The sequence below is a fragment of the Equus przewalskii genome, chromosome 22 (genome assembly GCF_037783145.1).
Source record: "Equus przewalskii isolate Varuska chromosome 22, EquPr2, whole genome shotgun sequence".
Classification (NCBI taxonomy): Eukaryota; Metazoa; Chordata; class Mammalia; order Perissodactyla; family Equidae; genus Equus; species Equus przewalskii.
The window spans coordinates 42,556,055-42,571,693 of NC_091852.1; the positions used below are offsets into that span (position 1 = coordinate 42,556,055).

The 15,639-nt window shown below is 40.1% G+C and overlaps 1 long non-coding RNA gene across 1 annotated transcript in view; it reads right to left on the reverse strand.

Moving 5' to 3' along the window:
* The window catches only part of LOC139078745 (uncharacterized), a 128,822-nt gene that overhangs the window by 36,047 nt on the left and 77,136 nt on the right, over positions 1-15,639 (reverse strand). Inside the window, exon 2 of the long non-coding RNA XR_011531788.1 lies at positions 13,588-13,936. This is a non-coding gene — a long non-coding RNA (uncharacterized lncRNA). The remainder of the gene's footprint in view (positions 1-13,587; positions 13,937-15,639) is intronic.

Sequence of the window (15,639 nt, forward strand, 5' to 3'; positions counted from 1 at the left end):
AACTTCTGCCCAAACTTCCCTGAGCCTAAGCTCATGTTGACTCATTAAACCCTCACCACAGTTATTTCCCTGTCCCTATGGTACCTTTAGATGTCCTATAGTTATCCACGTATGTATGGCTTTTTCTCCACAATTCAGCTACAATCATTTCAAGGACGACAATTTGTCTGCTTCTTTGTGGCTCTAAAGCCATTGAACTGTGGGAGGTATTGCGGTACCTACTCAGTAAAGTTTTGTTGAATAATTAAGTAGATCTCTGAGTGGAATACGTAGGTTGCAGTCAAACTAAAAGATGGGGAGAAGAGGGAGTGAAAGTATAGGAAAAAAGTAGGTAAAAAACACTGTCCCTTGGAGACACTAAAACTCACGTGAAAGACAACAAGAACACATACATCAGAAACAGAAATTCACATGTTCCTTGGGGGCATGTAAGCTACCTATGTGTAGTCCCTTTCATGTGGATTAAGGCTGCCCCAGCTAGCGAAGCCCAAGCTGACCTGGCCTACATGCCAAACTATATGACCCAGTGGATTTTTTTTTATGGTATGAATTAGGGCTGCCCCAGGGAGAGAAGCCCAGGGCATCTTCACCTACATGCCGATCTATATGGCCAGATTCGTATCTAAAGTTATATGACCGTACAATAACCAAACCCCATCTGCACTGAATCATTTAATGACTTTTTACATCATCTTTTCTTTTTCCAGTAAAAATAAGTCACGTACCCATGCTTTATAAAATTAGCCCTAACCCTCAACTCAGGGCAGCAGCAGGAGCTCTGACTGCCCATGGGTCCTGTCCCCATGCAGCAGCGACGGCAGCTCTTTACTGACCATGGGTCCTGTCCCCATGCTATTCCGTACTATCCTCTAAATAAAAGAGCACCACTGCCAGACCTTGAGAGTCCAAGAAATCTTTCTTTCGACTCCTCAGCTCACCAACCCCGCTTCATTTCTGGTGGCCCGTACGGGGAACTTGCTTCATGGGATCTTCCGTACGGGGAACTCCCGTACGGGGATCTCGCTTCATCGGCTTGTGAGCTCGAGTTCTGGTAAGTGACCTTCTTTCCTTGTGCCTTTCTCTTTTTCAAGGATGGATCTAAATTCACTTCTCCATTGGGAACTTTCTTGGATGGCTGTATGAATCCACGTTTGCTGCCCATGGCTACTCTGTGGGGCAAATCGTGGCATTCAGCTTGAAGAGAATCAGTACCTTAAGCCTCAGGGTGATGAAGAATGAATTAATCCATTCCTTCCTGACTCTATCGCTAATAGACAAATTTTACATGGGCACAGGTCGGCCACTTAAGTCATTAGGACGGTTGCCAATCTCCAAGACTCCCGTGGAAAGTTTCTTTTCCTAAGGCTGGATTGGTATCCCTCCCATGGCACCTGACCACACTCTGAACTGCGGGAAAGTCCCAATCGGGACTCCAGTTCAAGGGAAGTACCAAACTCTAACCTTTGGTTGAGTATGGGAACCCCTTCTTGGGAGAATGGCTCCAGGCTGCAATTGGGTAGAATATCCCCCAGACTGGCAGAAAATTCCTCACTGTTTTTCTCTATCCTTTTATCCTAGGGACCATTCACCAGGCACCTATTCCTGCCAGGCAGAATAGGGAAGATGTTCAAGGGATGCCCCCATCATCCCTTGCTACAGGAACTCCATTGGGGGGATATTCAAGGTAATGGCTCCCTTTCTCTCTGGGACCATTCACCAGGCACCTATTCCTGCCAGGCAGAATAGGGAAGATGTTCAAGGGATGCCCCCATCATCCCTTGCTACAGGAACCCCAATGGGGGGATTTTCAAGGTAATGGCTCCTTTTCTTTCATCTCTCTTAAAAGTTCTCCTTTTCTCTCGGGGACCATTCACCAGGCATCTGTTACTGCCAGGCATAACAGGGAAGGTATACAAGGGATGCAATGCCAGGGGACGCCCCTATCACCCCTTGCTGTAGGAACCCCACAGCAGGAACAATGGCAGGACGCTGCCCTAGGTTCAGGGGGGATTTTCAAGCTAATGGACCCATTTCTTTCATCTCTCTTAGAGTTACAATGGCCATTTTCGTCTCCTTTTGAGCTTTGCAACTGGGAAACAAAGAAATCTTTAAAGAGTAAAAGGCTCCACCCCTGGAAGCCCCAACTTTGGGTTTCTGTGCCTGATCACCCCAGCAACGTAAGTGGGGGTGCCCTCTCTTGACCGTTGACTCATTGAGTATTTTAGTCACCTACTGAGTTCGTTATGAGGGTAGGAGACCTGTGATTTATTCTGTGAACTGTCGTGCTAGGGTAGTGTGCCCCAGCACGGTAACTGTTGTGTGACTCTTATCTTGATAACCCTCTGGAAGAGGCCATGAGGACAAGGTCTGATCTCTTCTTTTCCTTTCTTTGTCTGTCTTGTTCATCAGCTCCTTTGTTGTCACCAAGTTGATGTTAAGTTCAGGCTGGACCTGAGCAGAACCTTGACCTTCTGTAAAATTGAAAAAATAAGCCTTTTGCCAGAGATTTAACTCTCAACCCTGGCCCTGGGAGCCCCAGCCTCCAGCCAGTTCCAGGCCTTTGCCTCCTGCTTCCCTACCTCAACTGTGCTGGCTCAGAGACAAAGTGCCCAGGCTGAGCGGGACTTGACTAAATCTTATAACTACGTCAACACCCGCAATCAGCCTCTGCACACTCGCAATCGGCCTCTGCACCCTTTCTCCACCTGCTGTCAGTCAAACACTGGCTTTACCGCCATGGGGAAGGCTCCTAAGCATCCCCAGAGACCCACCCTGCGGATGCATTCTAACTCCATCTGGGAGAAAATTTGAGGGGTTTCTCTGTGCCTTTGTGATGCAGTTGGACAGGTAGATCAAACTGGAATGTAATTTGAGTTACAATCCAGTTTCTGGGAAATCAAGAGCAACTGTCCTTACAAAATCCTTGCAAGACTGGAAATACTGCTCTAGAGGCAGTTCAGATTCCACCTAGTTCCTTTATCATGAAAAGGATTATCATCTCCCCTCTCCAGGAACTACTATCTAGCCCATCACTAATTCCTAAGACTGAAGGAAAAAAAAAAAAGAGGAGGGGAGAGGAAAAACAGCCATAAGCGTGCCCTTGCCAAAAAAATCTAGCATCTTGAGTGTCTTCTCCACAAATATTGGTAAAAAAAACAATAGCTGTACAGTCTCTGTGTACGTATGTCTTATGTATGTTATATGTGTGATATTTTTACCTCCGGATGGTATGGCCAAAATTAAGAGCTCGGTTTAATTGGCTTAAAGTAAGCACTTACGTAAATTCTAAATATAGTAGGAATTAATCCAATGTCTTTCAAGTTAACATGATGTGAATTAACCTTTGGTAAATGAAAGCTTGTTTAAGTTCGTTGGTTTGATTGAAAATAGTCTTGTTGTCAGAGTTGTCGGTATTTGCGTATGATGTAGGCATGCAGCCTGGGTTTCCTAGTCAAATAAGTTCACGTTGTCTGTTAGAAATTCGTCAGCAAAATAATAGCTTTAAATGATGACCAGTTTTGTCTAATGTCTCATGAAGTTTTTGTGGGTACAAGAACTGTTTTATGGTCTGTATACTTAAAAAAAAAAACAGCTTCCAAATTCTTTTTGATAACAATCTTGAGTTTTGCCAAGTTAAGTTAAATGATAAAAATCTGAGCATCTGGGTCATTTTTGGATTGGATAGCACACAAGCATTACAGCTAAACATATCTAAGTTATCTACTTTTGGCTTCTTATTGCAGAGAGGCTAAAAGTCTTTGGGTCTGTTACTGTAAAGCGGCATGTTTCTAGAAATTATGAAGTGTTTAGAATGCTGATATAAAAAACAATTTGTAATTGCTTACCTTTTAGTGTTTACCAGGGTCTGTTAATGGTTAAAAGTTCTTATTAACCTATATGATTAAAGCTACTGGGAATTAATAAGGAAAACAGCTCTGTATTCAAGGAAAGTAAAATGTGTGTTTTCAGTAAAGAAGGTACAAAGAATGGAAATATTTTGTTTGATGGGTTAAGAAAGATAAATTCGTCCTAATGTACTAGAAAGGAAAAAAGAAAGACTTTGGGACAAATTCTGAGCTCAAAAAGAAAGTTGTAGAAGGTTTGTGAAGGAGAAATTCAGAAAGGAGTTTTATGCCTGGTCAAGTAGACTAAGATTAAAGTAAATCCAATTAAGTAAATGAATTTTAATGTTAAAAGTAAGCTGGTGCAGAAATTAAAATTTGGTTTTCTCTCAAAGGATACTTTTCTTGAACTTTTGGCCTGCTTTAACTGTACCTAAAAGTTAAAAATCTATGTTTTGTTAAAATAATTTCCTATATTCTGAAAGCAAGAGGTGTCTTCTAAAATTTTTTGACTGTGTTGTTTGCTCTTGACTGTTGCTGTTGTCTCTTTGAATGGATACCTGAACATTGTTTAACAGTGAGTGTTGTTTCTTATTTTAACAAGCATTTTAAAAAACTTTTGATATTTTTGACAAGCTTCTCCCTCAAAAATATTCAAATCCTGAATGAAGGCTTTCTTTTGACCTTGTAGACAGAAGAAAAATTTCTCTGAGGATTTTCAGAGGGCCCCTGAGACTTCTCAAAGAAATTTGCTCTCTCTTCCTATAAGGAGGAAAATACTAAACTAATTAGGCTTATTTGGTCTATTAAATTACATGGGAAGCATTGTCAAATAAGTGATGATAAACTTTCTTAGGTGGTATTATATGGGTAAATGTTATTAATATAGGTGTCTTAAAATTACATAACATTCCTAAAATTCTGATCTGTCCTGGTTATCGGTCATAATTCTAGTTATTATCCAGAAGTATTGTATGTCACAGAAGTAGCCAAGTTTCTTTGTCAATTGCCCTTTTGAGTCTTTTGTCATTTACAGATAGTTGCTGTTTTACTCTGATGCTTTTTGCTTTTGCAAATATGTTTGTCTTCAGAGAAATTCCTGGAAAGGATTCTGACACACGGTTCTAAGCTACAGTTTTCTGATAAACTTTCAGATTGTAAAACTGAACTGGGTAAGAAATTATAGAATTCTAACAGAGAAACTGAGCTCATAGATCTGCTAACAGAAGATCAAGCTCAAGAATTGATTATACAGGACTGTGTGAACTGATGAGGATGATTATAATTTTTTATGACTTCTGTTTGAAATATTGTTGAGTTTTGATGTTTTGTTTTGTTTTCTCATATTTAAGGAAATCTTTTTCTCTTTTCTCTTATGCTAACTATGACTTACAGCAATTTAGTGAAATATACCTTTATGAGCAAAACTAAAACATTTATCTTTTTCTCCCTACCTGATCCCTCCAGAATTTGGAAACTCTTTGTGAATATGGTTATTTTGTTGCAATATAGTTATTTGCATAAGTTCAATAAGAATTTGGTCTCCTTATAACAGGACACATTGGTTATCTTACCAAAACTTTGACTGGAATGTCATATTTGAGAGAAACATACAGGCTTGGATATGACAAGACAGCTTTTCAGGAACAAAGATTGGACTTTCTGGAAATAAAGCCACTTGGAAATATGGGCCTGGTACCTTGTTTACAGAGATTCTGGCAATCTTACCTGGTAAGTAAGGAAGGTTTCTTATCTGGCAGGTACAAGGAACCTCAGAATATTTTAGGGGACCTCGAGAAGAGAGAAATCCACCCAAATCTGTAGTTACTACAGGCAAAATCTGACGGCAAGTCCTTGGCTTGGCTTTTCTGGCCTCGAGAGGCCTTCACAGTTCAATCTGAGAGTCCTCATAAAAAAATTCCAGCAAAGCAGATTTAAAAGAGCCTGTATAATCAATTACTATTCTTGCTGCACTTAAGTAAATAATTGGACCAAGTTGTATTGAAACTACACGTTATTTGCAAACCAGTTAAACTTAATTCGGCTATCTTTTGTAAAAATGACGGTGATTTTAGAGAGAAAAAATTATGTTTCAGTACAAGTTATAGTAGGCATTCATGGATATTAGATTCTGGCTCTTTTCTTCTACAAGATTCATCTATTACTAATCATAATGTCTCCTTGTGGCCATCCATCTCTGATACCTGGGAGTTCCCTGGCCACAAGCAAACCTGTTCCTTCAATACTACTGCCCAATTACTAACTAATTTGCCTTGTCACAGGTGGATCATAAACAACAAGTTCCAAAGGTAAAGTCCCCAACTTAGCGATACACACAGGATGGACTATATCAAATTTGGGACAACTATATTTGGCTCACTCCTACTAGTGGTCAACTCAGTCAAAGGGCCACTCTATGTTGGGAACAAACCAATCACAACTGTGATACATGGCCTAATAGCACCCGACCTATGGGAAAAATTCCCCGTTACATGTGTTCTCATATCATAGCCTTAAAAAAATACTGATTGGTTTGGGACTGACTGGGATAGACGGCCCAGCACACGTTGGTTAGCCCCTAATGGCACTCAGTGGCTATATGGCTCCAACTTATGGCCTTGGCTGCCACCCGGATAGATTGGACGATGCACTTTAGGCTTCGTCTGGATGCAAGGTAGAACTACATTTACTACATCTCCTCCTGCTAACCTACCCAACCTGCAACAGCGCTGGACCCGCTCTGTCTTCCACTGGTATGACCATCTTTCCTCAATTTTCCTTCCCCAATTAGGAATCGAAAGTGTCATCTTGCACATGGAAGTCCTAAACAAATTTACTATGAAGGCATTAAATGATACACAACATAGCTTTTTGCTGCTCAATATAGAAGTATCCCAAATGCGTAAGGCAGTCCTCCAAAACCAAATGGCACTGGATGTCTTGACAGCAGCACAGGGGGGCACTTGTGCCATTATAAAAACTGAATGTTGTATCTATATTCCTGACTACCATCAAAATATCTCTGGCCTACTATCTGACAGGAGCCACCAAATTAAATCCATGTCTGACCGTACCCATCTCTAAACGATTGGTTGAACTCCTGGTCAGGACCAGGTTTCTGGACTACTATCCAAACCTTATTCATTGGGTTAATCATATTGCTAGTATTTCTTATTATAATTTGTTGTCTATTTCATTGTTTGTCTTCCACATGTCAACAAAGTTTCACCTCCTGGACCACCTCTCGTCAATTGATTCTCTCGTCTCCAGAGGATCTGTATACCTTGTCATCCTTGGACTCCACGGGTGCAGCCTTCTGGTCCACTGAACTTCCTACCTGTACCTATGGCCCCATTTAGGGACAGCTCTACGACCTTGTACAGCTGGAAGTAGTTACAGAAGACTGACCATCGTCCATATCCCCAAAAGATTTCGGGGCCAAATGAGTTCCAGGGGGGTTATCATGTGGATTAAGGCTGCCCCAGCCAGAGAAGCCCAAGGTGACCTGGCCTACATGCCAAACTATATGACCCAGTGGATTTTTTTTATGGTATGAATTAGGGCTGCCCCAGGGAGAGAAGCCCAGGGCATCTTCACCTACATGCCGATCTATATGGCCAGATTCGTATCTAAAGTTATATGACCGTACAATAACCAAACCCCATCTGCACTGAAATCATTTAATGACTTTTTACATCATCTTTTCTTTTTCCAGTAAAAATAAGTCACGTACTCATGCCTTATGAAATTAGCCCTAACCCTCAACTCAGGGCAGCAGCAGGAGCTCTGACTGCCCGTGGGTCCTGTCCCCATGCTATTCCGTACTATCCTCTAAATAAAAGAGCACCACTGCCAGACCTTGAGAATCCAAGAAATCTTTCTTTCGACTCCTCAGCTCACCGACCCCGCATCACTTTGACCCAGTGTATACAGGTGCCTCCGCGTCTATGGGGAAATGTGAAGGCCAGGGACTGATGGAATCAGCAGACTCAGGGAAGTCCCCTAGGGCTGGGACAGCTGCAGCAGGCTTCACTGGGATGAATCAGGGTCACAGAGCTTTAGGAGAAGCCCCTACACAGGACATGACAGAAGACGATGAGGAAGGGAACCAGAAGTGTGATATTGGCTGTTACTCAGGAGTTCTATCAATTCACTTCAAGAAGATTCCTTTTTAAAATTGCTTTTCCAGCTTTATGGAGGTATAGTTGGTACACAACAAAACTGCACATAATTAATGTGTACAATTTGGTGAGTCTGGACATACTTAGACTCTTCTGTTACCATCATTATAATCAAAGTAATAAATATATCCATCATCTCGCAAATTTCCCTGTGTCCCTTTATTGTTTTCTTGTTTTGTTTTGTTTGGAGTATGTGTGTGTTTGTATGTATGTGTGTGTGTGTATGTGTTAAGAACGCTTAACATGAGATCTAGCCTCTGAACAAATTTTTAAGTGGACAGCACCTTTTTGTTAACTATAGGCACTCTGTTGTACGTCAGATCTCCAGAACTCACTCAACATGTGTCACTGTAACTTCACACCTAACAAGACTCATTTTAAGAGAAGAATCTGTCACACTGCTATGAGCTGCCCTCTAGAGGTAGGTGGGGAGTAAGATTGTGTTGTGCGGTACACAGGAATGTTGGAGAAAAGCCAGTAACACCCTCCTCTTGGGTCCTCCAATCGCCTTGGAAAGGAAGAAAACGTGGTGAAGCTCACTCTGCTTCATTTTTCTAACTCTCTGCTTTATTTTTCATTAGCATACATATCACCACCTTACATGGTATCCATTTATTTGCTTATTTATTATCTTATTTCTCCCATTAGAATATGAGAATAACTAGTATGTTTTGTTTTGCAGCTTCTAGAATGGAACTGGACACCTGGTATATGATCGTGAATATTTGTTGAATAAATATATTATCTCTAGATAATCAGATTAAATAAATTAATAGTAGCTTGGTATATTTCAATACCTCTACATTTTACTTTATATAATATCCCAGCTTCCATTGAATAGACAGAGCCTCAACTTCATCTTATGCTCAAAGGAAAAATCACAGTTCCTCCTCATGGTAGTTAGGATGAGTAAATAACATAATATAGTGCCTACAATTAAAAAGTAGTTTAGTAATTTTTGTTTATCATACAACCAGGAACAGCTGAATTCTCCCTACATACACACACACACACTTTCTTAATAAAACACCTTCCTATTTTATCTTCAATGATGAACAATACGTTGTCTTAGGCATGTGTGTCTTTACAGCCTAGAAATGCAGCTCTCAATAAGTAGTCAAAAAAATGTGTGCTTAATAAATTAATTAATGAATCCTGCAATAGACATCCTCTAATAGGACCAACGGCATCTTTTATAGTTAAGGAATAACAATGCCTATATCCTGAATAGTGCTAATATGAATTGCAAATGTGCTAAATTTATTAATATCATAAATAACCAGTCTTAAAATTAAACTGTTGCTATTATCAATAACATTTCTGTTGTTTGGGAAATAAGATCATGAATGCCTTTCTGCTTTCGCTTCCTTTGTAACTTGTTCTTATTCACAAAGACTATGAATAAGAAATGATACCTACTTATGATGCTCTTGTTCAGGAAGAGACCAATTTTTGTCTATTTTTGAAACTTGATGTTGACTTGTGTCTCATCTTCTCATCTCTTTTCTACCTTAAAGTTAATTATTTCAATTCCATCTGACAACTGTGCTTCTGGTCCTTCCTATGTTCTCTTCTGTGGATCATTGGCCAGAAAGCAATGGCTCATGAGATTTTATTGTTGGTTTTGAGTGTAATGAGAGGGAGTAACATTTTCCTATTTTTTCTCTGTATTTTAAAACCATATCTAGCGTGCTGGTGTGAAACCTGTTTTAATGAAATGCTGAGCATATAATGGACAGAATTAGGGGAATATGATTTTGTGAAGGGTAAATCAAAGACATTTTGCTCCACCTTTTCAACACTAGTCACACTGTCCCCATTCACCTGGGGTCTTTATACTCTCCTCCAATATCCACGGGACAATATTTCACTTCTGCTTCCACTGACCCAACTGCTCAGATTTTTTTTTTACTATTAAATATCCCCTGTTTCAAAGATTTCCCATGCCTGCATCTCCTCTCTGGAGCACTATTCTGCTCTGCAGCATCTTCAAACTCTGACATCACAGGAAAGGGCAGAAGTAGGAGTAAAGCCTGACAGCATGTAAGACCTGCCTGGTCTCCAACCTGGAACTTTCTCCTACTCCATTTCCAACCTGTCAAAACATGACTCAGAGAAAATATCACCTCTTCAACCCCCTGGGCAAAAGTTATGAACACCCTCTTCAGTCTTTCATCATTTTGTTACTGCTGTCATTATCATATTTATCAAACATTTAGAAGGAAATGCCTTTTTCCCACTCCTTCTGTTTCCATCTCAAGAAGCTTCCCTTTAGAGCAGGACTGTGCAGAACTTCTGCAAAGATGAAATGTTCTGCCTGTACTGCCCGAGATGGCAGCCACCAGCCACACGTGGCTATGGAGCCAGTGAAAGGTAGCTAGCGTGATTTTAATTTTATCAAATTTTAATTAATTTAAATTTAAATAGCCACACGTGGCTAGTGGTTACTGTATTATACAGTACAGATTTACAGCAATACTCCTGTCTGCTTTCAGCATCACTGGAGAAACCCTATACTATTTTTTCCCCAAAGGCTACAATATCTTCTCTTAAATCTCAGTTTTGTTAATGAATAGTTTTGTTTGTTTTAGAATTCTTTTCCTCCCGCATAGGCTCCTTTTTCTCCAAGATGATTTTTCTATTTTTGTTGTTGTTCTGGTCTTTTTCATGTTAGAGATTTCCCTCAAATATCTACTGACCCTTGATTTATTTTTACATAGAAAAGCATGGAAATTAATAATTGAATGAGTGTGCGTTTCTGGATAGGGCTTGTGGATGATGGCCTTTCTTGCACATTGAAGTGACTGAAATATTGTTTGCTTGTTTATTTTTCAAATCAGAGAATCCCCATGTTAGTTCATTCACATTGGCAGATGCAGTAGAAAACGTTTTGCCAAGACCTGGCTGGAATGTATACACCTAGCTCTTGGTGTCCAGAAAGCTGATAGAGGAAAACAGCAGAAGGGGGGGATGTCACACCTTCGGTGTATAATTTAGTACTAAACTCTATGAAAACATAGGGACCCCCTCTTCACTGTTCCTTCTGTTTTATAGTGCATGGATCTTCCGATACCCCCCGCCACAAAATAAACCTCCTGTTGATTCTATCTAGAGGGAAGAAAGACCATCCCCCGGCTGGAGCAAGTGAAGGAGGACCTTTTGGTATTACGACTGCTTCTTAAACAGACTTTCAGCCATTGCTTATGGATTAAGCCTCACCTGAGCCCCTCGAGGGTCCCTTCATATAAAATTGGATGGCTTCTTAGATCTCCCAACTGTCTTCTTACGTGTCTGCTTTCTGGGGATTTCTAAATAAGTTACTACTCATCCTTTCCTATTCTGTTCATCTTTTTTATAAGGTTGACCTGAGGTAAACATGTATTCAACCAACCATGTTTAACCAGAAATATATCAGTCTGTCTTTCTACTTAAAGGTGAGGGTTTTTTTGTGGGGTGGAGGAATCCTATCCATCCTTGTGTTTCCAGTGCATGGTACACAGAACGTGGTAAGCGCTCTAAAGTACTCACTAAATGGATAGATAAGTCCGTGAATGGATAGATCAATGGATACACAGAAACATGGATGGAGAGATGAATGGACACATGAAAGACAGCACCTTCTTGGTGTCTCAGAGAGATTGTGTGAGCCATCTCCTGCAGAGGGGTGAGCGTTCTTTTGAAGTAGAAGTCTTTGGAGTTGTCTTTCTGCCTCATGAAGAGGTAGATCTGCTCTCCAGTTCCCCAAATGTTTCCCTGGTTGGAATTACAGGGCACCGATATTGAATTGGCCCTGAATGCGATCATTTGCCCCCTTTCAATGCTTTCTCCTCCCAGCAGAGCCTCAGAGAATCCTCAGTCCTTACAGCAGCCAGCTACCTCCTCCAGGCATCTTGTTATGAATAGCATAACAGAAAGTGAAGATCATTGCTCCTTCTCCTGGAAATTTGTGAAGCAATCTTGCTACAGTAAGAGACAGTGCCTTGCAATGCAGATTTCATGGATTTTTCTGTGAAGCATTGTAAGGTAACAGTACACTTTTCAATGATTTCTGCTCTGCATAAGAGTTTTTGATTGCATCTAGCATACAATACCACAGTGGCAGAATTCATGAATATTTTAGGTAGAGAGAGAAAGGGAAAGCTGGCCTGCTTAAATAGCTTTTATTTTGTAAGGTTTTAGATTTAGTTCTCTCTTTTTTTCCCCTCTCGGATTCCTTTTTTTTTTTAAACCCAACATTAAACAGCTGCTTTGAAAGTTTCTCTTTCCCTTTAAGTGTTTTCACATTTACAGACTGTGCTCCTATGATCTAATAAAATTAAGCTATCAGGAGGAAATCATCGCCTCAGAAAGGGCTGGGGAAGCATTGTAAAGTACCAGACATCTCGCTAGAAGAGCACCTCTTGGGAGTTTGCTCTGGGGAAGAAGCGGTGGGTGGAATTGCTGAGCTCCTTGGTCTGTTAAGCTGATGCCTGCCTTCCCACACTTGTCTTCTTTACATAAGCATTTTCCTTTTAAGGCAGCCCACAGTGGCACCGGGAGAGGAGCCGTCAGGAACACCGGTCAGATCTAAGTATTCCAAGGAGGAGATAAAAATAAAATGCTGCACCTGAGCGAATGACCCTCTAACATTTAAAATCTTGAGCTGCTTTATGAAAGTGCTTTCATTTCCCACCTTACTCCTCATCCCCATTTTCTGATCTACTTGTAAATTTTAACTTCCAGGAGGCAGAATATGCTTCAGACTGTTAACAGCTAGAACAGCAAAAAGACTGGGACTATTTCTTGGTTTTTGCATGAAGTGCTTCATCCTAACTAAAAATGTGAAGGAGGTCAGCTGTCAAGTGCAACTCACTGGGAATTTACACCCCCAATGACTATGCATCGAGACAAGCATATCTTCTTCTACTTAAACCCTTTGTATTTTGAGGCTGGGCTAATTGTTGTTCCTTAAGAAAGATGCACTGCAGACATAAAGTGACTTCTTTAGACAACTGATTCTCAAATTTTAGTGTGTATCTGAATTACTTGGGAGATTCTGTTTAAAACGCAGATGTGTGAACACTGTACCATATTTCCCAAATCAGAATGTCTGATATTTTGAGAAATATATATATATATATAATCCCCAAAATGCAACAAAGGGTGAACAAGAAATATAAAATATTTTAGTTTGGTGATTTAAAACACAACAGATTGGCAAAGTCAGACAAATCTAAGCTTGGACAGTCTTCTCCACATCCTGACTACACCATCCCTGCCCCTTTCTACCTAATGTTTCTTTTGCTTTTTGTCTACTTATCCAAGGCTTACATTTAATTTCAGCTTGAAAATGCCTTTCATTTGGTATGCCTCATATGCAGCACAGTGTTTAGAATGAAGTAGGCAGCCCACCAGTGTGAACTGAGTATCTGACTCTGGTTAAGAGGCCAGAGGAGTGGAGCTTTGAAGGAGACTGAAATATACCAAAGGTTCTCATGGTTTTGCGGAGAATCTGGAACAAGAAGAAGTGTTGTATTTAGGGGATATTTCAAGCATGTTTGTGTGTCCCCAGAAGAACAACTTACTTCAATGGTTGTATGGCGTAGACTGTCTAGTTAAATGGATCATTCTGTGGATTCATTTGACTGTATCACCTTTTAACGTAGACAGATGCCTGGGTTCTCTGTTCTTTGACTTTCTCTGGTTACTTATAGAGGATACTCTTCCAGTATTTCCAGAATAGCAGGATGAACACCTCAAGTAGGTTGACATGAAGAGAATAATGATGACCAAATGTCAAGATGTCTTGGCATGTGTTTATCCATAAGAGAAAGCACTTTCATATTCTGAAATAAATGAAGAAACTCCCATCCTTCTTCTTCCTTTTCTCCCTTTCCTCCATCTCTTTCTTCCTTTCTTGTATAGGTGTTTTGGCTGTAACAAGGTACAAAATAATGACCCAGAGTTATCCATAATCAATGGTGTTTTGCGTCGTGTCAAACGTCTAGAAAAATAGTACCTACCTCAGAGCATTCTTATGTGAAGTAAATAGAATAATATTTGAAAGGCACATAGCATAAGATCTGGCTCATAGTAGAGCTTAGTAAACATTCCCTGTACTAATGATGCACTTACAGCATGTAAAATGAGTTTGGATGTGTTTCCAATAAGAGCTTCAAATAAGAAGTTTAGGTCAATCCCTTGGAGTTCCAATTTCAAAAGGAAATTGCTAAGAAATAATGCAAGACCAAGTGAGAATTAAATGAATACCCTCGAGGCAGTAATTTAATAAACAGTATTATATGTACCAGAGTTCTCTCATTTGAATATCAGGAAGTACTCACACCATCTAACGCCAACTGCAAAAAATGTTAGATGAGTATTCCATTCAAAAGACATCACTGGTTAAGGATAGATGTGCTGAAGAGGATACATATTCTTGGCCATTTGGAAGCTAAAGAGTAAATAATCCTGAATTTAAAATACACATACATAATGCTCAAATACCTAAATTTCTCCTTTTGAGTTACTACTTTGATCAAAAAACCTGGTTGATAATCATGCATGTTTAATGCTTCTAATCAAGCCAAAGGCACCTGGATTTCTCTCATTCCTCAGAAATGCCAGCTGTTAGTTATCCACAATAAATGGGATTTCACATTTTGTGACAAGCCTATTAAGGGGAAAGTACAAATGCTGGTCTGAAACAGAGAATAATAATAAGTTATCAAAAGACTTTTTCTCTCAAATATACATCATTATGTTTATTATACTCATTCTCTTTTTGAGAATTTTGTGTTCTAAGGAGGATAGTGGCATTAACGAGAGGATATATCAGCATTCTTCAGAAGAAGTTTCAGCTGCAAAGCACCACACTCTGTAATATATTTATTGCAAGATCCATTTCCCACTGCTATCAACCTCCCAACCTGGTCCATTTCCAGATCCACCATCCAATTGTATAGGAGAGAAACGCAGGAGTTATCCCTCACCTCTCTCTTGCCTCACCATCTATATTCAAGCTCTGTCAGTTTCATCTCCTATACATTTGTCAAGTCAATCCATCTCACTCCATCTCCATAGCTACCAACCTAATGTAAGTCACTTTTTCTCTTACCTGGTTTACTGCAGTACCATCATAACCAGCTCATCTGCCCCTCTCTGGCTCTACCACAATCCATTCTCCTTATTGTAGCTCAAATCATCTTTTTGGATGGCAATTTGGATCCTGAGACCCTTAAGCATGTCCTATTTTCCTTAAGGAAAAGATAAAAATCCTCATCTTGGCCAATAGTCCCTGCCAAGTCTGCCCCTGGCTGTCCCCCCCCTCCTCCAAACTTCATCTGGCTTTATTCTCCTCCTGGCTGTCTGTACTGATTCCAACAAGAACGTCTGCTTAAATTGCAAGGTACCATAGCTCCTCTCCTCCATAGTACCTTGCAACAAGCTCATTAAGGTACATATTTTGAACAAATATTCAAAATAATAAATTTGGTTCACCAGATTGAGAACTAAGATTTGGGTATTCATAAACATTGGAAAACATGATGGATGCAAATTTCCTTCCCTCATTGCATGTTTATCGCAGGAATATGCTCTATTCACGCGGAACCTATACAGTAAAAGGTGCTATAGGT